Genomic DNA, 24850 nt, shown 5'->3' with positions numbered 1-24850 from the left:
GTGCTGCTGCACACACAGAGCTAGGGAGCCTCCACCCCTTGTTAGTATATACAACACAGGGGGAAGCTGGCTGTCAGTAACACAGTGTGTGCGGCAGCCTCTGCAGAGGAAGCTGTGATCACTATCACCGCTGGCTCTGCTAGAGACACCATGATGGTAATCCCTGCTTATTGTGCAGAGACCGCCACACACACAGTACTTTTGACAAGTATCCTCTTCCTGAGTGCTGCATATTTTAACAAGGGGGGGAAATTCTGTATCAATAGCCTAGTGTGTGCAGCAACGCTGTATCAGTGTGGTGGTGTAGGAAGCAGGGCTTGGACAGCCCTGCAGTTCCGGACATAAATGTTGACATGTCCATGTCACCACTTACTGCTGCCACTCAACATAGAATGGAATAGAAATAGAAAACTATACAGTTAGTTTAATGAACTTTAAGATTTATCAAACATGGTGTAAAGTGAAACTGTCTCAGTTGCCCCCGGCAACCAATCAGATTCCACCTTTCATTTTCCAAAGAGTCTGTGAGGAATATAAGGTGGAATCTGATTGGTTGCTAGGGGCAACTGAGACAGTTTCACTTTACACCATGTTTGATAAATCTCCCCCATGGTGTATTCTTTTCGGTCTGACACAGTGCTCTCTGCTGCCACCTTTGTCTGTGACAGGAACTGTCCAGAGCAGTAGCAAATCCCCATAGAAAACCTCTCCTGCTCTGGACAGTTCCTGACACGGACAGAGGTGGCAGCAGAGAGCACTGTGACAGACTGAAAGGAAAACAACACTTCTGCAGGACATACAGCAGCTGATAAGTACTAGAAGACTGGAGATTTTTAAATAGAAGTAAATTGCAAATCTATATAATTTTCTGAAACCAGTTGATTTGAAAGAAAAAGATTTTTGCTGGAGTACCCCTTTAACTATGTTTTTCTACCGTTTCCACCACAGTAGTTAGTTAGATTAAACAAAGGGCTCAAACACTCAGTTATAATTCATTTATTACCTATCATGTGGGTAAATATTGTTTGTAGGACAACCCCTTTAACAACTAGTCCTTATATTATAATAGGAAATGTGAGATAATGAGGATGGATGGAAGGATGGATAGAAGATAGATAATAGTGTGGTGACTACCAGGTTGAAGCTGGTGGTGGTTAGCCTGGTTGTGAGCTCAGCCAGATATGTTAGTTGTCGTGATGCCAGTGCTTGTCCAGCACACAGGTGTGATGTTGATACCTGCTTGTTTCGTATGCCCGGCTGTATTCCCCAAATGGCCAGTAACCTAACAGGTTGTTTTTGGTCCCTTGGGGTCTTGTCACGGCAACCCCGAGTGGCTACTGACCCACCAAGATCATTGTTACCGCCACCCACAAAAGGGGGAAAAGTAACCCAAGGTGTGCGGTGGCGTGTGTGTAGGTGCCGGTGTGAACAGAGATGAGCAGAGTTAGTATAAAAATACATATAATTATATATAAATATTTACTGGAAGTTTTGCAGTTTCACAGTACACGTTTTGACAGAGAATCATCTTTACATAGACTTTAGTGCTGAACTTTGTGCTTGAGGTAGGTGCTTAAGTAGAATAAGAAGTTTTAGTAGTGCTTGTAGAGTAGAGGAGTTTGCCAGAGGAGCCCCAACCCAATGTAGCCTTCTACTCTGCCGGAACCTTTAGTAGATATCTTAGTTCTGAAGAGTTACTCATACTCACGTTTAGACACAGTGTGACCGCCTTCTGCCCTCAGGTCCTAGTAGGGTAGTACGAGCTCCAGCCTTGGTTATAAGGGTGCGGCTAGGTTTCCAAGTCTTCCCAGTAACTTGCACTGCGCAGTAGGATACAAAGACCTTTATATACTGGTTGTTTTGTCCTACTGAGGTCAGTTGCTATTTCTTCAGGATACTGCCCTGCACTTTTGAGACATGTTCCTGGCGTGGGCTAGGGTGCTCCTTGGTGACTACTCTCCCTTGTTGGTGCTTAGCACTGCATAGTGAGTGCCTGCCTGTGAGTGGTGGGGATAAGTGTGTGCAGAAGAAAGGCAGAAGGGGATAGGTAGAGAATAAAAGAGCACCTCCTAGTGGTCAGCACAAAACACACGGTACACAGATAAACATTAACCCATTACCTTCTTCAGCTGTGCATAGAAACACATACAAAGTGTAACGCGTGGAGTCGTGGATCCACTGAACCGTCAATAGCGATGGCACTAACCTCACCAAGGAGTGGAGTCTAAGGGGCCGCTGGTTTTCACCAGAGCCCGCTGCAAGGCGGGATGGGCTTGCTGCAGCCGGTGCGCGCGCGCCCTAGGAGGCGGGAACGCGCGCCGGCCGGTACAGACAGAGACAGGAGCGGGGCAAGGTAAGGCGCCCCCCGGGGCCGAACTGGTAGCAGCGCCGGGTCCCTGCACATGGACCCCGGTGGCTGCATGGGGCAGAGAGAGGTTGCGGCGGCGGCCCAGAGCACGGGACGCTGCCACTGCCGTGACACAAAGCTATAAAACTCTGGCACCTAGTGGGGAAACCTAATACCTCATCCATCACTTAACCTGAAAGAAAAGCTTTTTGACAGGTGCACAAGAGAAAACACCAGCAGTAGGACACCACAATAGATAGATAGATAGATAGATAGATAGATATGTCCAGATATTCCTCAGCACGCCAGCATAGGTGGTAAAAAATGTGATTTATTCCATAAAGTACAAAAGATACAAAAGATGCGACGTTTCGACCTCCTCACGAGGTCATTATCAAGCATCCATGCTTGATAATGACCTCGTGAGGAGGTCGAAACGTCGCATCTTTTGTATCTTTTGTACTTTATGGAATAAATCACATTTTTTACCACCTATGCTGGCGTGCTGAGGAATATCTGGACATACTTTTGGGGATCCCCAAGCCAGGGGACTGACTCCGTATAGCACCCGCTTCATGCAATTTTGGATGTGCGGCTTTCTCCTGTTGATAGATAGATAGATAGATAGATAGATAGATAGATAGATAGATAGATAGATAGATATTGCATTGATGCTTTCTTCACTAAGGTATGGATTTGTGACATATCTCTTTGATGTATAACCTGCCTCTGACAGTAACTGTGTGTTGGAATAAATGACTAAGATGATATTATTAAAAAAAGCTTGAGCTGAGGAAATTGTTATAGATCCAGAAGGAAGAACAGAGAAAATGGACATATCATTTGTTAAGTAAATGTCTGTCAATAAAACAGCACTAAAAAAAAAAGTTATTGATATTTGTTAGAAGAGATTATGCGAATTCATGTACATGACTCACATGACTCAGAACTATGGTATTGCTACCAATATGTTAAATCCCAATACTCCATTGTCAAGGTCATTGTTAAGGCGGCAGGAGAAGATGCAGCGGCGGTGGCGGCGGCATTGATTGTAACTATGCTGGGGATGTTATTCCAGCGCTGATTACACTAGCACACAAGAACTAGGTCTTCAATGGAAAGTCAGTTTCTTACACTCATTAGTAAGGAACATACTGTTTCTTCATGGCCTGTTAGTTTCATTTATGACCATCAGAGCATACGGAATCATAAAGCATAACCCATGCAGCAAAATATGCACTGACCATATTAATAGGCACGAGGATGTAACCATGCCTTGAGTGATCGGAGCTGCTCAACATCCTTCATTGGAAGCAAAATATTTCGTTTTGTCACCATCTTGGAAGTTCATAGGTGTTTGTTTCATGAGTTCTACAGGTGCCTGTTGAATATTGATGGTTTCTACTGCACAGGGATTTATTGTACAGTATTTGGCTCCTGTCTAGTAAGCTAAAACATGTATGAGATGATAGAAGGGACTTTTTTACTTATAGCCTATCCTCAGGATAAGCATAAGTACCTGGTCAGTGGGACTTCAACACCCAGCACCCCCACACTTTAGCTGTTACAGTAATTAGAGATGAAAGTAGAGAGCTCTGTACATTGTGTAGTGGCTATAGTTGCCAAAAGTTTAAGTTTTGCCGGGATTGTCCAGATTTTGAGGAGACAGCCTGGCAAAACCATGTCCCGAGTATGTCCCTGGAAGCCCCGCCGTGGGAAGCCCCACCCCCTATCAACCCCCAACACCTTTAGCTATAAGCACTAATGAGTGCTTATAGCTAACAGTGTACTGACACAGCAGGGAACCATAAGCTCCAGCTGTGACAGTACCTCTCGTGGCTGCAGGCATTTGAATGCTGGTGGCTGAAAAAGTTGGGTGAAGCACTTGAAAAAACATGGATACAGCCATAGGCCATAGTCTGTATCCATGTTTTCCCGGACTTCCTAGGGCTGCATCCAACTTCTTCAGCCACTGGTATTCAAATGCTGACCGATCGGACTCGAACATGGTTGAGTTGCACTCACCTCTAATATTAACCAACACAATGGCTAAAATTTTGCCTTTTTTAGGCACAGATGGGCCTGATCGGCATAAAATATTCACAAATGGTCTATTTGTGAATATTTTATTCGCATCAGGCTCATTTGCACCTCCTGCGCCAGTGTGGAGGAGAGGGGGCATTACGGGGGTGCAGCAGAAGGGGGCGTGGCCTCTGCGTGCGCTGCATTTATCATTTTTCCGGGGGGGAAATGATAGTGAAACCTACTCCAGCTCTGAGCTGACGTAGGTTTCACTTTGTTCGCACTAAAGGGCTCCGTGCGCACGGGATTTATGTAGAGGCAGTGCGCCTCTACATAAATTCTCTGAGCTCCGGAGCTGCGGGGACATTTGTAAGCCTGGCGTAAAAAAAACCCGCCAAACTTAATAAATGTCCCCCAAGGAATATTAGATTAGAGGACTGTATATATGCAATTTGTGTATTGTAAGCTGCTTATACTGTATTATGTATCAGAATGCTAGACCTACACCAGGGGTAGGGAACCTTGGCTCTCCAGCTGTTGCAAAACTACAACTCCCATCATGCCTGGACAGCCAAAGCTAAAGCTTTGGCTGTCCAGGCATGATGGGAGTTGTAGTTTTGCAACAGCTGGAGAGCCAAGGTTCCCTACCCCTGTCCTAGACATTTCCATGTACTATGCAACACCCAGCACAAGAGTGCAATGCAGCCCTTCTGGTCACCGAATCTACAGAAACATTAAAATCTCAATTTCTGTTGAACTGAATGAAGTTGAGCGATTATGTGACAATCCCTAAAAGTCGTCTGCCTTGTCAGAGGACACATCACAGTCTCATGGAGTCACACCCATTTTACTATAGACCTTGCCCGATCTTTTCTGCACTCACATCAGCATCCTGTTCGAGACCAAAATACATACACTTACCATCTTATAGGATGTCCTACGGCTTTCACCCAAAACAGGAAACCAACAATCTCTGAGTCATTTTTTTCTAATTTCGGATAAGTGCATTATGGTTTCTAGAACATAGAAACTTTTCTTTGGTTTAGTGACTCGCACAGTAATGCAGTCTCAATCCTGTTAAATATCTGCAGATTATTTTAAAATCCCACCTAAGAATTCCATTGTTCCTGACATTCTTTATATCTCATTGTGCAAAGGTTCTGTATACAGTATATCTGACTACTTGTCTCAATGACATCAATGCTTCATCGTTACATGTACAATGCGGTATATAACAGGCAACCATATGCAGCCATGAGGGCAACCTCAAAATCTAGCACTGATAAAGAATACATAAAATAGGTTTAGTACTGAAAGCTTTAGTAGTGCAAAGGTTAATGAGTGCTGGCAGGGGAAGCGGCAGTGATGCAGGACAGGCGTGTACTGATCACACACAATGACAGGAAGGACATAGGAGTCCGCAAACCCCCACTCCCTGCTGAACCATCATCTATAGTGGGGGTGGGGGTGGGGGGGGGTCGGAATATGCAGATCGTTGCACCTTTTTTATTTTATTTTTTCCCTGCTTTTTAGTGTCACTTCTAGTTTATACTCAATTATGGCACGACTATTTTACACTTATATGAAAATAAATGAGAGTCAGAAAAACTTTAGATAAGTTTGTACGATACAGGCGGGGCACTCTACTGTACAAGGTTTGAGAAGGACGGGATCACTTCATGGGATGAAAGGGTTAAAGTACTTAGTGAAACAAAGGACTAAACACATTTACATTCTGGTTTCAGAGACAGATCCTAACCACCAGGGTTGTTTCTCTCTCCGCAGTGCTGGCACATTATAAATGATGCCAATTATCCCACTATTGTTCTGCTGATACCAGGCTTGGCATCCTAATAATAGCTTTTACAATCAATGTTACCATCATAGCCTGTTGTCTGATGTTCCTTTAAACAGGAAAGAACCCCCCTCCACCCTGCGACATACTTTAATCCCTGTGAAAGAGGGGTAAAGGTCAGATACCACCTTTAGTAGGAGAACGCTGGGCGAGAAATGCCAGACGCATTGTGCCATCAAGACTTTGCAGCTCTACTAGGAGTCCCTAATAGAACATAAAGGTGTAAGGCTTGGTTCATACTATGTATTTGCAGTACGTTTAAAAGATCAATTTTTACACTTGGTACTGGGGGAGATTTATCAAACATGGTGTAAAGTGAAACTGGCTCAGTTGCCCCTAGCAACCAATCAGAATCCACCTTTCATTCCTCACAGACTCTTTGGAAAATGAAAGGTGGAATCTGATTGGTTGCTATGGGCAACTGAGCCAGTCTCACTTTACACCATGTTTGATAAATCTCTCCTCTGAGTATTTTTGCTCAGTATTTTGCAATTAAAACCAGGAGTGGATTGAAAACACAGAAAGGCTATGCTCATACACTGTTGAAATTCAGTGGATGGCCGCCATTTAATAGCAAATAACGGCTGTTTTTTCAAAACAACAGCCAATGTTTTAAAACAAAAATTATTTGCCATTAAATGGCGGCCAGCCACTTAATTTTAACAGTGTGTGAACATAGCCTTTCTGTGTTTTCAATCCACTCAAAATACTGAGCAAAAATACAGTGTGTGAACCTAGCCTTAAAAGGTTTCTTTTAACATACAGAAAAACGTGGTCAACCACGTTGTTGTGTACACTAAAAAAAATAATAATAATCCATTTAGATCTGTTTTTTAAATAATGGAAGTTATTGGAAAAACTGGTCCAAACGTTCGCACACCGTTATTGCATCTGCTTTTTCCCCCCATAAAACAGATCGGGTAAACAGATTGCAAAAAAAGCAGTGTGAACCCAGCCTAAAGATCAAAACAAATATTTTTTTTTAGGGTACACAAAAACTTGGTCAACTACATTTTTGTGTACGCTAAAAAAAAACACGGATGTGTTTTAATCAGGTTTTTTTTTATAGTGGAAGTCAATGGAGAAAAACGGATGCATTCGTGTGCATCCATTTTTCTTCTGTTTTTTTTGGTTTTTTTTTTACTAAAGGTTAAACAGATAGCAAAAACGCAGTGTGAACCTAGCCTAACAGTCTACCCAGTCCTCCATAGTAACATGAATGTTTTGTAAACGCCAAGAAATTATTGAAGAAATGGAAGTCGACCTACCATATACCAGTGTAAATAGCACAGCTGGAGGGAGAGATCTATTATATCCCACAATGACTGACAAAAATAGCTGAGACTAAATTTATCAGATTATTTTTGGCAATGCTGCAAAATGAAGTCTGCAGGTGACTATGGCGTATGTCATGTTTCACATATAATGACATGTTATATTGTTCTGCATGACTGCCACTTCACATGGATGCCTTCAAAGTAGTCAACGTGAAAAAAAAAATCAGAGTACCAATGTTAACCAGCGCAGTTAAGGAGAGACCACGCGGCAATGACCCCCTACGTCAATGAAGAAAATAATATCAAGAGTTAAATGCTAAAATAATACTCGCCACATTTCAGGAACAATGAGAGCACTGCAAGTGGTAAAAGTCAAAAATAGAATTTTTACCCTATTTCCTGTCGCCACCCTCCCTTACCAGGAGCCAACCCCCACCCACCTACACCGTGGGCCTCGGCGTGTCCTCTGCTGTCCATCTACCATACAGTTACCGCTGCTTCTATATTCGTTAGCAGATGGAGCCTGGCAAAGCATTCTGGGAAACTTCTCAGGTCTCCATGTGTGGTGGGACTTTAATTAGTGACGATTCCAGCAGTGAAAGAATAGAAAAGCAAACTCCCATGGCGAGTGGAATGAAACAGAAAAGTCAGGGACCGAGGTGGCTAAGAGCTTTTGTGCAGTTTAGGCTGGCATGATGGAATTACAAGTACTAGTTAGATGAAGTATTACAGATTGTTATGTATATAAATCACCTCATATATAGTAATGAACATTTTGTATACAGTCAACACCTGGAATGTTATTTGGGCATGGTGGTGATACCAGCCTCGGAGTCACTTCGTGTTCAGATAGAACTCCATCCCAGTGAGTATTACAGGGACGCCCAGAATGAAATGATTTCTGCACACCTTGTCGCTGAACATCCGTCCGTCTTCAGGCATATGAGGCAGGCAGGTGTGTATCCTACGATCAGTGTGTTGCTAGAAGTTCCTTTGAAGGTGTATACACCAACCTGCTGATAGTTCCCGGCAGCCACTTACTTCCTTTTACCGGCGCCGCTCTTCTAATGCTTGTAGGTCCCGCAGTTTGGGTGACATTCGATCCTATAAAATGCAAATTAACTTATTAGGAGCACGGCGACGTTCTTTGTCCCCCCCTAGCACCGCTCGATTGGCTCAGATGCTCACGCCTCTTGACACATTCCAGCCTCTCCGCCTAAGTAGGCATACGCATCTGAGCCGGCGGGGCAGGCCAAACGGTGCTCTGGAGGTGTAAGGAACGCTCCCAGTGCTACTAACAAATTCAGTTCATTTGAATTTTTATAGGATCAAATTTTACCAAAACTGTGGGACTTAAAAGCTTCAGATGACCAGCACCGTTAAACAGAAGTAGGCAACTACTAGGAACAGTTTACCTTTAAAATGAAGCTATTTTACAGAAAACGTAAACCAAGGAACCAGAAATCCCCCTCCCCCCCCCCCCCCCATCACTACAGGAGCAAAACAACAGGCTTTGTTCCCGCAACATCTTTTTTTGGCCATTTGTAGCCAAATAACAGAAAATTTTTGGCGTTAAACGGGCAAAAAAAAAAAAAAAAAAAATGTTATAGGAACATAGCCCTAGACTGTAGAGCAAAAGAACGAACTCTACTTTCCAACAGAGCTTCTTCTAGCCATCAACAGGATACAAAGATATTTTCCACAGTCTGTATTCTACAGTATTGGGAAGTATAAGGCTACAGTCAAACTTGTGGTCACATCTTCAGCTACACATACTAAACGCATATGAACGCATTATATTACTATATGTTGTCTGAGCAAATCTGAAATATGTGTGGACCATGATATTTAGACTTCCTCCGAATTTATACTGCTGTTTAAAGATATTTTGCCCAGAACTCACACATCCATCTCCACTGTGAGCAGGCAAATCCCAGTCTAGTTACAGTCAGTAAACTGCACTTTGATTGCTAACGTGAATATATTACCTATTTATGTGCTCACCTGCATTCCTCTATCTATTCACAGCTGTAGCCTCCAGAGCTAAGAAAAGGGGAATAAATCTATTTCATTACCTTCTCTGATTATGTATATAGCTTTTACTGCTTTGTCCACCATCAAAGAAGAACCTGAGGCTATCAGTGACATCCCAGAAGTGCTACTGATTACATAGGTGTGGCACCTATTAAACTCCAGGGTTCTATTGTATTATACTGAAAGGGAGCATCAATAGTAACGCTTATTTATCAGATTAATGTTTTAGGGTGCCTTCACACAGGATGTATCGCAGCACAAATCTCGCTGCGAGTTTTGCAACAACATCCACTACGATGTAAGGTCCTGGTGTGGTATCCCACCATGGGTGTTACTTGTCTTTACACCCCCCACAAAAGCCTGTACTTTAAAGTAAAAGTGGTAATGAAGTAGTACCTAAGTTTTACCACTAGATGTCACTAGTATGTGTGTGTGTGTGTGTGTGTGTGTGTGTATATATATATATATATATATATATATATTGTTAGTATTGCACAGCTGTAGGTAATTAAAGGGTTATTGTTTCTGTGATTTGTGCACCAATGAAAGCTCTTCTCTACCTATCTCCTTTCTTCTCTTGCACGCTCTTCTCACAGCATGTTACATATGCTGTAGGAATTTGTCACATGGGGAGAGGAAGTGAGACTTAGTGAGTCTTACTCTAGGTTCTGTAGAGGAAGGACGCAAGCCAGAGGGGTCCCTACAGCTTATGCCAGATCCCCTGTTAGAGAACAAGTACAGTGTAGACTGATGTGTGGTAATGGAAGCACATACATGGGATGCAAGAACACTCTTTTCTTGAAAGCAGCACTTCCACACACACTATGCAGTGCTAAGTACTCTTAGAGAGGACAAGTCAGGGATCACCCCAGCCTACGCCCAAGTATAAAGGTGCAGGGCAGTATCCTGAAGAAAGAGGAACTGATCCAGATAGAGCAAAGTTGTTAGAAGCCTACATACTCTATCTTGCAGCAAGGGTGTAAGCAGAAAATTCTGACCACTCGGCTCATCCCTGGTAACAAGGGCTGGGGCTTGTGTCACCCTCTAGGACGAGTCGCCTGACACTGGTGGGCAATAGGTGGTGCAAAGACCAAGGAGTCAAAACACGGGCACAAGTATTCTCTCTACTTTTAAGTATTCTACTTATTCTACTTCTAAAATTCCGGCAGAGCACAGTACTACTTTGGGTAGGCACTCTCTTGACATCCTCCTCTCTACTTCTCTGAACTTACTCTACTTCTGAGCATGCAACCAAGCGTGAACATTACTTGCAGTCGTCTTTTTTTTTTTTTTTTTGTTTTTTAAAGGCAGTTTTTTCACCTAAAAAAGACATTGTGTGACTATAGCCTCAGGTAACTTCTAAGGAAAAGCTGTCATGTGTTCTTCAGCTTGTAAATGGCAGAACTCCCCTCGGCAGACTAATATGGGCACTACACTGTCTCTATAAGTTGTTCCTGAGGTAGTAGGTAGAGACTAGATGCTATGATGCCATACACTGCACACACACAGAAGAGGGGATCCTGCTCCCACATACTGTAACTCTGTAGCACACCCCAAGAAGCAGAAACAGTGTGGAGGACATTATAGAGCAGTACTAAGTAATTTAACCTAGCACTGGGGAGACAGATAATACTCACTACAAGCTGCAGTCTTGTCCAGGGCTAGATTATTATTGGAGCTCTTGGAGCTGCAGTTCTATGCCCTACATCCCCTGCTGTGGTATTGGACTTCCGTAGACTGGAGGATACTTCCGTGAGCCCTGTCTGTGTACACTGTGTTCTGCTGTGTGTCAGTGGCAGGGTCGAGTCAAAGCTCAGCTGCCTTGCTGCCAGCCACCTGGATTCTGACAGGCTCGGCTTACACACATTGTGGAGATTGTGCAGTGGGGAAAGAGGCATTTTTCTTTGATAAAATATATTACAGTTTCTTATTTTTTGTTTTATTGATTTATACAAAGTTTTAGTGTTTTTTTTGTTTTGTTTTTTTTTGGAGAAATTAATAGTACAGGCGATTTTAAGAAACTTTGTAATTGGGTTTATTAGGCAAATATGCCATTATCTGCATTCAAAAAGACTTTTCCCAGCGCCCCCTCCTCTTTTTTTAATTCAGTGCTCATTATCAGGAAATTATGTCTTGTTGCATCAGACATGCCCCTGTCTGTTCTATGGAGAGGGGAGGGGGAGGAGGGAGATCAGTGGGCAGCAGAGAGCAGAGAACAAAGGATTACACAGTGGGAGTTTTGTGAAAGCCGTATTCAGAGGTCAGAGAGGTCAGTGCTGACTTAAGAGGGATGGAGCTGTAAATTAACTATTTGTTGTCCATAGAGAACCATGAAGACAGGGGGGAGAGCTTCAAACTGCTTTCTCATGATAAAAATGCATTTTTCAGCATTACAGCGTTTCCTAAAATCGCCTGTACTATTGATTTCTGCAAAAAGAAAAAAAAAATTAACGACAGTGACACTTTAAAGTAGACACAAAAATTACTCCTTACTAAAATGTGTGTCAGTTTCTTGATATTTCTTACTAGTATATATATATTCCTTGTAGTCTGTTATCATTCTGTCCTTGCTGAACTGCAAACAAAAGTGGAAATGAACATGCTGGGATGAGCTTCAGCATACAGCATGGAGGATAAATATCAGCTATCTAAGCTCTAATGATAAACGGATGCAAATGGATGGTATCCAACATATGCATCTGTCACAGCCATAGATGTTAAAGGGAAACTATAAACAGGCTAGATAAATCCAACCTGCTGATAGTCTCTTGCCTTCATCATTGCCGCAGTGTCCGTGTAGTTATACCCTCAGGCTAATTGGGTGGTTTGAAACAATGGGATTGAGACTACCGCCCCCAAAGGAGCAGTCCCGAGGGGCAGTGCAGTCAGGGAGAATCGGTGCACTGGGGGTGGTAGACCCGCTCCCAGTGCACTGAAACATTTTATTATAATAGGTGATAACCTGCTAATATTAAAAAAAGTAAGAAACTTGCCTTCATCCTCAGCGCCCCATGCACTATAGGGAGATATCAGCAGGTTATATTCTTCTAACCTCCTGGTAGTTTCTCTTTAATACTTTGTACACGCTATCTAAATAAATGGATGTCTGGACTGCAGAATGCTGATGCATGCATTATCTTAAGGACACAATAATTATAATGCATAACTTATTGGTTTTTTTATACCTCACGTTAAGCTATACGATTCCCTAGCAGGAGGAACTGAAATTATATATATATATATATATATATATATATATATATATATGCGCTGCGGAATCTGTTGGCGCTATACAAATAAATATTATTATTATTAATATATATATATATATATATATATATATATATATATTATTTTTATTTTTATTTTTTTCCGTATACACTGCACATAAGGAACATATAGGTTGTGTTAACCCCTTGCGGATACATGTGGAACACAGTCCTAATAGATGGAATGTATTGTAACATTAGGCAAAAGTAACAAACACAGAAAATCACATAAAAAGTCACATAAGCACACTTTATTTTATCAGTAGCCACAATCCAGCCAATGCTCCATTTCTTTGCATGTCCAAATGAATAAGAGAGGGTAAAAGGATAAAAGGCACAACGTAATCCGATAAGAGCGCTGCCCTCTTGTTTGTACACGGGATCCATTTGTATCTTCAAGGTGACAATCGAACACTGGGGATAGGAAGGAATTAACTGCACTTACGCCATCCCCTTCATCATTGAAGCAGCTTCCCCTGTAATCTGTGGTAACCCAACACTCACAGTTCCTTTTTGCCTCTCCACAACTGCTGACCTTTTCGTGAATTCTTTTTGTCTGACAAAGGGTTAAAAATAGATACCAGAGAGGCGCTATAGTCTGCCTTCTCTAAAGCAGTGACTGGTTTTACCTCATTCCATAGGCCTGTGGCTGTCAGGTATAGAGCAGATGATTTTTTCTGACACCCTCACGTAAAGTTCTGAATCCAGGCTGACTTTTTCTTTTTTTTCGCCCAGCGTGGATGAGACTGCGAGCAGGAGACCTGGCGAGAAAGAGAGAGAAGACGGTGAAGAGTAAATCTCCATGGCAGGTAATCATAAAATAAGCCAACCTATCAAAATAGTCAAGAGACTGAAGAGGAGGAAGGAGAAGAGGGGGATAGAGAGGTATAAGAGGTAATAGAGACAGGCGAACAGACATTCGAGTGCAAATAGTTCTATAAAGTGTTAGTTGGGAACAGTGGACAGGCAAGCAGAGACAAGACGGCGGAAGGAGGGAACTGAGAATAGGAGGGAAATAACAGTAAGACGGGAGAGCTGTCGTCATTCTGCTTTGGGCTCTTTTCCAAATGAATCTGGTAATTAAAAATCAGCCGAGATAAACTGGCTGCATCATGTGGCGGGCGCTCTGCCACCACCGTCTCCTCATACATGCTCGTAGACATCAGCTTGCACCTCTGCCTGCATCTTCCATCTCCAGACCATGACTTTGAAGTTTGCGCCACTCTCGTCCATCTCGTATTTATTGTCTCTCGTGAGGCGTTTTTTGTCTAATCCACATTGCTTTACCTAGGCTAGCGTCTCTATTCATCCGCCTCTTACCTGCTTCCCCTCTGTTAAGCGTCTGCGGTTCCTCGTCTGCCTTTATATCTTCTGCTTTTCATGACATCTAATTAAAACGAAATCAAATGGCCCAGATAGGAAGATAATTACGGATTCCTATTGAGGAGCCTGCACAGTATCACACCTTCATTACTTTCAAGAACATGACCACACAGACTCAGCCGCGTCGCTTTTTATAACTGCCCTCTTTTTTAACCCTTACCATGACGGCACGGATGGCACATCACCATCACCTGGCCAATTTCACTGGCAATTAAGGGATTTTCTTACTGGCGTCACTCGGCGTCCTGATGCGATGTTCTGCTGCCGTGCCAGCTGTGGCACATCCGCTAACATTGTGCGCATACAAAACAATATAATTATTATTTGTGCATTTTTTTGTTTTGCTATGCCAATGCCGATTCGAACTGGAAAGAGTGCTTCTAGGATGACGTCGTCATTCTGAGAGAGGAAGAGGGCACCTGTATGTTTAAAGGGAAAGAAACTTTGATCATTTCAGAATATATTACAGGAGGGGGAATATTTACTAGCCTGCAAAAGTAGATAGCGTAGAAAGTGCTTGGCAGGATGAAGGTGTCATTCAGCACTGGAATAGACGGTGATGTGAGACAGGAAGAAGGTGTCTGTCAGCACTGACATAGCAGATTGGACTTCGAAACGCGATGGAGGTACATTAACCGAGCCCTGATTGCAACAGATTAGACCTGGTATATTCGAGTGTTCTCCAGGACTCACAGCAGGAAGAGTTAAAGGATACACAGGAAACCACAGGGTGGGTCAAACATAAGACAACAAGAAACAAAGATGGAAAATACTAATAAACTCTGCTAATGACAACTAATTAGCTGTGGAAGGGAAGAGAAGGGAGGGGGGGGCTGGCAAAGCAAGGAAGGGAGACAGAGACTGACAGGGACACACAAACTGAGGAGACACACAGTCAAGAGACATACAGGAAAGGAAAAGAGAGTTGACACCCGCAGCAATGTGAGCGAGAAGGTTTAGTAAGGCAGAAGGAGGGATGAAGATTAGGGAGGGACTCTGAGCTTTGAAGATTCAGTCTAGAGGCAACCTGGAGGCAATCTCGGAAGAAAGAGAAGGAAAAGCGTTTGACTATTATCTAGCTGGTGTGAGAGGGACCAAGCGGATGCTGAGAGGACAAGGACTGGCAGCTCCCAACTGGTGAGAGGGATGAGCTATTTGGGGGTTCTGGGCCGTGTTGAGGATAACAATTTATTAGTTCATGCCGTATAGAGCACTTCCCTGTTAAAGGGATTAAGTGTGACTAGATTGTAAGCTCTTACAAACAGGATCTTTATTACCTTTTGTTTCTCTTGACTTTTAGAGGTTGTTTTCCCGCCCTGACTGTAAAGTATTTGGATATGTTGGTGCTAGATAAATAAAAGTTATAAAGAAAAAAACTAGAAGAAAGGACAGGAGAATATGAAGAGAAGTGTAAAGTGGTCTTTAGGGGCACTCTATTTCTGAGCATTTACAGTGGCAAATGACTGAATTAGAAGACTGAATCATTAATACAGTAAAGGATTTTTTTTAAAATTTATTGGAACTGGTTATTTCAGTTTAACAAGGATGTTGTCGAGTGTTTCTGACAACGACAGGGTTTTTTTTGTGTCAGTCATGTAACATACAATGTCTCATGGTGGATGAGGAATATCTCACCCATGAGGCAACTATTTGCAGTTGTGCTTCTGTGTACTTGACAGTGTTGCAGAATGTTTTATGTATGTGTCACTCAATCACCAGCACTTTTTATAAAGATTTTTCCATCACCTGTATTTGTGCCTTTTGCAAAAAAAAAAATAAAAAAATTTTGTTTTAGGGTCCAGTATAGTAGTATAATGGTATACCAAATATCTTTGTTTCTCTATGAAATTCTTATATTCGTGAGCTACCCCTTAGCTTGGTGGGTTTTGTTTTTCGAACCTTTCCTACAGTATCTGTCTAGTTATGATAGCTGGGACTGTTTCTCCTTAGCTGGTCCCATATCACCACAATGACCTCTGACTGCTCCATACCAAGTCTATGTAATATTTCAATAGATATGTTTTTCATTCTTACAGATGTTGTAGCTGTTTTTGAGAAACAAGTTGCACTTTCTAGTGTAGTGACATCATTTTGCTTGTCTAAATTTTTTATTGTCTAGCTTTTATTGCTATTTGTTGAAGGGAACGCCAAAAAAAGCACCTTATTCAGTGTAGTCAAATTAAGATATTAACTTTATTCTGTGGGTTATTACTATTGTGTTATCAAATAAGTATTTCTTTTTTAAGGGGACCTGTACGGGGGGGGGGGGGGCTTTTTTAAACAGTACCAAACCTAGCTGTAATGTGATTTTTTTTTCACAGGACAACTAATAGGTCTTGCCTCTGCCATGCCCCCAGCTGTAACACATTGGCCTCCAGCCATTGTGTCATGGGGTACCAGTAGACTGACAGAGTATGTCCTCTGCCTTCACAAGGTGTCAAGTAATTTAACAAGTTTAATAATCAGACTCAAACTTTGTCTCTGACCAGTACCCTGATGCCATTGTACTGCGCTTAGCACTGTATTCCTTTTCTGAAGCATCACCTTAAACATGCTGCACATCAGAAGATGTCTGCTAAATGGCTGCCATGAAAACCCTGTACAGCGGTCACTGGGGAGTTTAAAGGGGTTGCCCAGCGAAAATCTTTTTCTTTCGAATCAACTGGTGCCAAAAAGTTATATAGATTTGTAATTTACTTTTATAAAAAAATCCCAAGTCTTCCCATACTTATAAGCTACTAATTGTCGTGCAGGAAATGTTGTTTTATTTTCAGTCTGACACACTGCTCTCTGCTGCCACCTCTGGCTGAGACAGGAACTCTATCTCAGTTTTCTATGAATCCCCATAGAAAACCTCTCCTGCTTCGGACAGTTCCTGTCTCGGCCAGAGATGTCCAGAGGTGGCAGCAGAGAGCACTGTGTCAGACTGAAAATAAAACAACAATTCCTGCAGGGCATACAGGAGCTAATAAGTATGGGAAGACTTGAGATTTTTTAAATAGTAATAAATTACAAATCTATATAACTTTCTGACACCAGATGATTTGAAAGAAAGAAAAATTTCGCTGGACAACCCCTTTAAAGCGGACCTATCATTAAAGCAAACTTTTGAAATGTCATAGTGACATGTCAGAGATTTGTATCTGTGGGGTACGAGTGCTGAGACTCCTGACAATCGATAGAACAAAGAGACAGAGGCGCTGCAAAGGGCTTCTGCCCCTTCATTCTTAGTTTTTTAAATGATAGGTACGCTTTAGCCACTAACTACAACACACAACTGCTGCAATTTGTGTCAGGAGCTCTACATGATCCTCTTTACCCATTCCCCATCTCTGTGTCACCCCTAGCTAGACCTCTGAGCCTGGGAATGCCACCCCAGGTTGTCAGGGAAACGGGCCTGTGGCAATGTCCGTGCATACGTCCCCACACTGCGCAGAGCAGGTAGACAACCAGGAGGCAGGGGCGCTGGACCAAATAAGGTCCAGTGTTGGGCTTCCATGCCTCCCTAGTTTTGTGTACACAGGTTACCTGCTGGCTCATGATTGGGCCTTTTAAATCTCACTAACATTTCCTTGTTCTATGCTCCTTTTTCTTGTATCCTGATACCAGTCTGTGTCTGACAATTTGGACCTGATTTTGACCTTCTTGTATTGACCTGGCCAGCCTGACCAGTTTTCTGTTTGTCTTTCTGGTTTGACCCTTAGGCAAGCTATCTGTTTTTTGCTTCTGGCTAGAGTTTTTGCTCATACATGCCAATTTACTGTTGACCTCTCCCCCCATATTATGCACTTATCCCTGATCAGGAACGTTGCACAGTTTTGGGGTGGGGGGGTGCCATTTAGGGGGGAACAACAAAGAAGGTAGGGACAGTGATGGGTGATAGCAGGGCTGCACTGATCCCTACCTACCGTGACAATTTGCAGGAAAATGTGCAAAGTTTTTTTGCACAATTGTCGGCCATACTACTAATGCTCTTAAATACAGCCTAAGGCCATGTTCACATGTAGTAAGAGACTGGCCGTTCCGTCACCCGGGTCACGGAACAGCCAGTCTCTGAAAAGATCATCCCAGCCAGTATTGCTGTAGCGGCCGGATGATCTTTCGGGCCGCAGAGTTCTGGTGCGGGCGCATCCGTGCGCATCTGCATCAGAACTCCCCACAGCACGCAATAGATCAAGCGTCTGGAGCCGTTTGCTCTATTGTGTGAACATGTCAGTTGTTTGCGGCGCCGCTACGGGTCGCGGCCGGAGCGTATACTCTGTGTATACGCTCCGGCCGGGATCCCATACACGGCAAGGTAACGTATCTTTTCGTAATAATCACAGCCGTCGTACAACGCCCGTGATTTTACGAAAAGATACGTTGCATGAACATAGCCTAAGGCTGGGTTTACACACAGTTATATTTCAGTCAGTATTTGGTCAGTATTTTGTAACCTCAACCAGGAGTGGATTGAAGACACAGAAAGGATCTGTTCACACAATGTTGAAATTGAGTGGATGGCCGTCATATAACGGTAAAGAACTGCCATTATTTCAAAACAACGGCCGTTGTTTTAAAATAACAGCAAATATTTGCCATTAATTGACAGCCATCCATTCAATTTCAACAGTGTGTGAACAGAGCCTTTCTGTGTTTTCCATCCACTCCTGTTAGACAGAACATGTTTGCGGGAAAATGGTGGCCAATATGAAAACCTTATTGATTTTTCGCACATGAGATGAAATGTAATGGCAAAGATTATCTCCCATGATATGGAATGGAAGCATTCCGAGGCCGAGCTATCCAAAGAAGTAGGACAGCAGATGACAGACGAGCTGGAAATTGGGTTAGAAGACAAAATTACCTGGGAGGTAGCGTAAAGAATCTAACAATGTGTGTGAAATTGAACAAGAAGCTAAGAGATGGGCTATATCACCAGTCGAAATGATAAAATAGATCCTTTTGATCTCACAGCCAGGCTCATAGACCGCAGCACAGATAGTAGGTTTGATTCCGTAGACTTTGCTACCTTTTACATAATACTCTGTGAATGATTCACAATTTGTTTAGTGTACGCTGCATTGGGTCAGTTTCATGGTGTTGCATGTTATACAGCTGCTAATTTAATGGTTGATTTCAAGGATAAAGAAGACTATGGAACACTGGTATTTAGTGTAAAAAGACATGTCTGCCCTAAGATAAGAGAACAAGCGCCTGACTGAAGGTCATGTGGAGAGAGAATGTATTTTGTGGGAGCCATATGTGGAAATACAAAGTAGATATTCAGGTGTTGCATTGCTGAAAACCAGACCTTGTCTGAATAACATGTTAGTTTCCTAGGCAGCAGAAGCACATAATGTGGGATATTGATTGTGAGATACTGTAAGTGATGTCAGAGTAAACATAACCGACACGCTATCCTGTATCGTTTTTACATCATATTACAGTTAGCGCTTAGAGCCCGAGAGAGCCTTTATGGCATAGCTAGCTTTTCAGAATTCTTTAGTTTCACAGAATTAATTCACCGTCAGTATGTGACTATATATACACCATACTGTGTTTATTTCTATTTAATAAATTATACTCTAACTTAATAGGGTAATCCAGCAGGGGGGGGGGGGGGGGGGGGGGGGGGGGGGGGGGGGGGGGGGGGGGGAATCTTTCAATTCAAATGAATTCACAAAGTTATATAGATTTATAGTTTACTTCTATTTAATAATCTCCAGTCTTCCCATACTTATCAGCTGCGGTATGTCCCGCAGGAAGTGGTGGATTCTTTCCAGTCTGACACAGTGCTTTCTGCTGCCACCTTTGTCCATGTCAGGAACTGTCCAGAGCAGCAGCAAATTCCCATAGAAAATCTTTCATGCTTAGGACACTTCCTGTCTCGGACAGAGGTGGCAGCAGAGAGCACTGTGTCAGACTTAAAAGAATACACCACTTCCTGCAGGACATACAGCAGCTAATAAGCACTGAAAGACTTGAGATTTTGAAATAGAAGTAAACTATAAATCTATATAACTTTCTGAAACCAGTTGATATGAAAGAAAACGCTTTTTGCTGGATAACCCCTTTAAAGAAGTTGCCTAGTCATGACTCGCTTTATTCCTGGGGTGTGTTGAGTGACAAAAATAATGTCCATTTATTAAGTTTATGCGGTGACAGAGGGGCTGCAAGGTGGTAAATGCAGGAGCTAGGGGCGTTGATGTGCCGCTGCAGCACTTGTCACGGTGCTTGAGTGGTAGCTAGTTCTTCCCAAGGTCCCAAAACACACACTTTGTAAAATGTTCCTATTACCCTCTATCTATCATGTAGGATCCCCAGCGGATTTCTCGCTGCGAATTCACAACGAGATCCGATGCGGATCCTGCCCTGTACATTCAATGGCAGACAAACTCACAGCTGGATGCACATCCCGCTGGGAGTATGTCCGCAGCCCGCCCAGTTAACCCCCCCTGCCGGAGCGTATACTTCACCTGGTCCCCGCTCCGGCTTGCTTCGGGGGTTCCCGGCATGTTCCGCTCGGCCCAGGGGCGTAGCTACCACTGTAGCAGCCATAGCGGCTGCTATGGGGCCCACCGCATCAGGGGGCCCTGTTCCCTGCTCCTGAGCTGTCATCATTTGCAGTTCCGAGTAGTCAAGAGGCCTCCCGGGTTCTGAAAATATCCCTTTAACTGCAAATGCTCTTGACGAGCACTTGCAATTATGATTAGACTTGATGGCTCAGTTGTCAGTCAGAAAGGGAGGGGGACCTCAATCAAATGTTTGCTATAAGGCCCAGCCATTTCTAATTACGCCCCTGGCTCAGCCAATCAGTGCGCTGCCCCGCCGCACCGCAATAATTGGCTGAGCGGGACTTGTCGGGAACCACCGAAGCAAGCCAGAGCAGGGGCAAGGGGAAGTATAAATCCGGCGGCCGGGGGGTTAACGGGGCGGGCTGCGGACATACTCAAAGCGGCATGTGTATCCAGGTATGTTGGTTAATTCCCCTTTAAGACACTTGTAAACATTGCTTTGTGCATCAGTTTTAGAAGACTTTTGCATAGTTTGAGATAAGTCTCTGACTTGCAGTACCTTAAAGAGTTCGTTACACAAGAGTGACAAGGTGGACTACTAAGAGAGGTCCATACAGTACTGTACTCTTCTGGAGAGGTACCTAAAAACTTTGGATCTGTTGTAATGACTTGAAAGTCTTAGAGAGAAAGAACCAGTACTCATGGAAAAGAATCCATTGTGCTGTGATGAGTATGTGAACTTTGATGTTTGCCAGTGAGGAAAAGCAGAGGCACACTTCAGCAAAAAAAATGCAGCTTCTCCAACTTTTGACTAGACGACTCCAAGTGGAACGCAGGACTTGACTTGAAGACTGTAGTGGTAGCCCTTTCAGCGTGGACATGTACATTCCCCTCATGTGTAGTTGCACCTATGGTGGTTTAGCGCTGCATGATTATGCAGTGAGGAACACAAGAGCGCAGGAAACAGCAGTACAGCAGCACAGGACCAGGCACTGGCCAGGGGCCAGGCCCCTGTAAGATGACTCTCTGGCTCTGGATACAGTTGGACAGAGTAACAGCAGAAAAAGGCTGCCCTGGAAATAACCTTAGACTGGATCCTCAAGCAGGGGGAAGATAGATTACATGTATAAAATCAGGTACACAGTTAACCCTTAAGTGACCAGCAGCCTCTGCTTGTTGTCAGTGAATAGTTCACATAGAAAAAGTGACAGAAATGAGGTACATATACCCTTCATCCTCAAAATACCATGTAGACCTGAAATCAATGTGAATACAGTGCCGTACTACACCTTTGTACACACAGACCAGCAGTGAGAAGGCTTCTGGGACACTGCATGTAGGCTATTTATTTTTCTCTGACCCCTACTACGGGCAAAGAACAGAAATGAGTCCTGGCTGGACAACCTCTTTAAGGTTTCTAAATATAATCACTCAAGGGTCAAAGAAATGACACCCTGTTCATCCCTTGTCATAAATATTACAGCTGTATACAGATCCATCTTCTTATAGGTCGCCTGGATTATTCATGCCGTTATACATATATATTAAAAAAATCTAAATAGTTTTGTCACTTTAAGAATTTTCCTGGAACAGTAAGCAGTTGTATTAACAACTTTAGCCACAGTAGAAGACACCATTGCTTTTTCTTTCACTTGGTGACCCGGAGAATCCTCCCCCTCCCTAGTGTGACAGTCCTCCACCTCACCATGCAGACACGCTTCATTGGACCATAATTTATAGCCTATTGGGTTATCCGACAAGCAACAGGGAATCTTGAGAAGTGTAAGAGAGGTAATAACTGCCTTCTCTAGCAAACTAGGCTTAACAACAATAAAGAAGGACATGACGGCTGGAAAAGCAATAAAACACATGAGATTTGCAATAAAGGCCTATAGCAGGTGTATTGTATATCCTGATACCGATACCCTGAACAGCGATCTTCAGCTTCCCAGAAGGAAATTCAATCATATACATGAATAATGATGTTTGGAAGGAATTTCATTAGAATATTTTGGGTGTCTGCGCTATGTACCATCTACAGTGTTCGCAACAATACCAACGTTTTCTTTGCTGTTTGCATGATCCTTAAAGGGGTTATCCGGGTAACAAAAACAATATTCTTAATATTACCCCTTCCCAATACCACCTATGTCTAATATACATATATTACCTATCTTGTACCCTTTCCCTGTTTTTTTTTCTCATTCTTATCGGCTCTTGATATATAAAATCCTCTACTCTGGGTCCACTCTGACCACACTCAGTTCCCTCTTCCCCCTTCCTTTATAGTCACAGGATCTGTGATCTCCTCTCTAGCGGCTGGGTTACCTTGTCTATTGACTTGGTAACGTAACCCACAGGAGACATTATCTGCATCATCTCCATGCACCTGTGCTGCTTCCATAGACTTACATGTGTCCCTGAGCCTAGATTACTGTTATATGAAAATTTGTAGTTCTATCTCTGCTTGCTGTCAGTGAATGCAGGCATATGTACCTGTCTTTGTTTCTCAGCTCTGTATATTGTAAGTGTTCTGAATGTTCTTAGAGTCTGGATGGAACTACAATGTTTTCATTCACAGTTAGCAAGCAGAGATCTAAACCTACACTACACCCCCCAGTAAACAGATGCCTGTTATGCAGCACATAGCTACATCATGCACATGCCAGCTCTGCTACATCATCAGCTAGTATGGAATCAGGGGCGGATTAACTTTACCATAGGCCCCGGGCTGTTCACCAAGCCTGGGTCCCCCCACAACACTGTAACTATGGCAGCACTAGCCTGGTGTTCATAGTACAGGACAGATAATGTCATGATGTCCTGATTTGTGCAAAATTGCCATAAAAAAACAGTGATTTTTTTGCCAATCATGGCAGAAGTGTAGCCAGGAGACAGTACACCACTGGAAGTATAAGTCTTTTTGGGTGGTCATGGGCCCCCCAGGAGCTCAGGACCCCGGGCTACCGCCCGAAACGCCCCTATTATAGTCCACTACTGTATGGAATACATATTGGGGTGATGTGATGCACAATCAGTGAAAAAAACAGCCCTGTGTTTACTGTGCAATAGTAATGACAACAGAGGACAGGAAAGAAAGCTAAGGGAGCGAGTACACATATGGACCAATTAAGGAAATGTATGATGGGAAATGTAGTTTCCTATCTTGGTTATAAATCGGCTTTTAGAAAAACTTGTAGCTCAGGAATGGCAGCAGCTAGAAAGACAGAAGACAGCTCAAAATACTCTGTGGGACTTGGTGAGTAAGACCAGCTAGCATTTTATGATTTCGCTCTTAGGTGGATAACCCCTTTAACCCAAGGAATTCATTTTATATTCTCCATGTAAAGCTGAAGGCAAATGAATGACTGAAGCATTAGGGCCATTCTGGCTTATACAGGAGGTGATGTAAATGCCATCACCTATGAATGTGTTTCCCTGCCAGCCTGGAGGTACAACTGTCTTTACACCAAAGTTATGTATCCTGATGCTGCAGGATAATTTTTTACAGCGCAATACGAACAGTTCATAACGTAAAATCAAAGCCGCAACATTGTTTTTGACACGCTGTATAGTACAAGGACTACAGTGGTACTTCGCTAGTTAAATCCTGCAATAACAGGAATGTCGCTACCACAATGATCTCGCATTGTAGTGACACAATGGTGTCAGCTTATTCCTGGAATGGTTCATTTACAGAACCGGCTGCAGTGGTACAGGGACAGTTTAGGACTGAATGGGTAAGTGTGCCCGGCCCCTACCATCTCATTTAATTGCTTGTTAGTTGAAGGGAAAGATAATGCAAATAAAAGGTGGCTCATTAGAATAATTTAGTGATGATGGTCGTGCGCTGGAAGTTTACTATGACAGCTCGGCTGCAAGGAATATGCTGGTTCTGGTATGGTTCAATAACCATGATAAAAGTCCTCTAGCAACGCTATGCAGAAGTCTCTCATTAGTGACGGGGGGAGAGTGGGCGCCCAGATCTCATTAGCTGTATAATATCACAGGACAGAGCCTGAATAGATCCTTACACGCAACAGGGAACGGACAAGAGCTTTGCAGAAATACACGCTGGTGGCCAGGCATGTTTACAATGGCTTGGAATATTTTCAAGCAATTGCACATTTATATGGCATTAGAAGATGCACGGATGATGATGATGA

The 24850-nt window shown here is 43.1% G+C and overlaps 1 protein-coding gene across 4 annotated transcripts in view; it reads left to right on the top strand.

Annotated features, from left to right (window-relative positions):
* Positions 1-13450: 13450 nt before the first annotated feature.
* Positions 13451-24850, top strand: part of ADCY4 (adenylate cyclase 4) — a 79067-nt gene continuing 67667 nt past the window's right edge. Inside the window, exon 1 of one of the 4 annotated variants that reach the window (XM_069961574.1) lies at positions 13451-13613. The gene's annotated coding sequence lies outside the window, so the exon portion shown is untranslated. Of the gene's footprint in view, positions 13614-14733; positions 14814-14884; positions 14918-15014; positions 15325-24850 lie in introns of those variants that run through there. The other 3 variants (XM_069961576.1, XM_069961577.1, XM_069961573.1) reach the window with 3 other exon arrangements.

The sequence above is a fragment of the Dendropsophus ebraccatus genome, chromosome 3, assembly GCF_027789765.1.
Source record: "Dendropsophus ebraccatus isolate aDenEbr1 chromosome 3, aDenEbr1.pat, whole genome shotgun sequence".
NCBI lineage: Eukaryota > Metazoa > Chordata > Amphibia > Anura > Hylidae > Dendropsophus > Dendropsophus ebraccatus.
The sequence above is the reverse complement of the archived record's forward strand: the minus strand, read 5'-3'. Positions and strand labels throughout refer to the sequence as shown.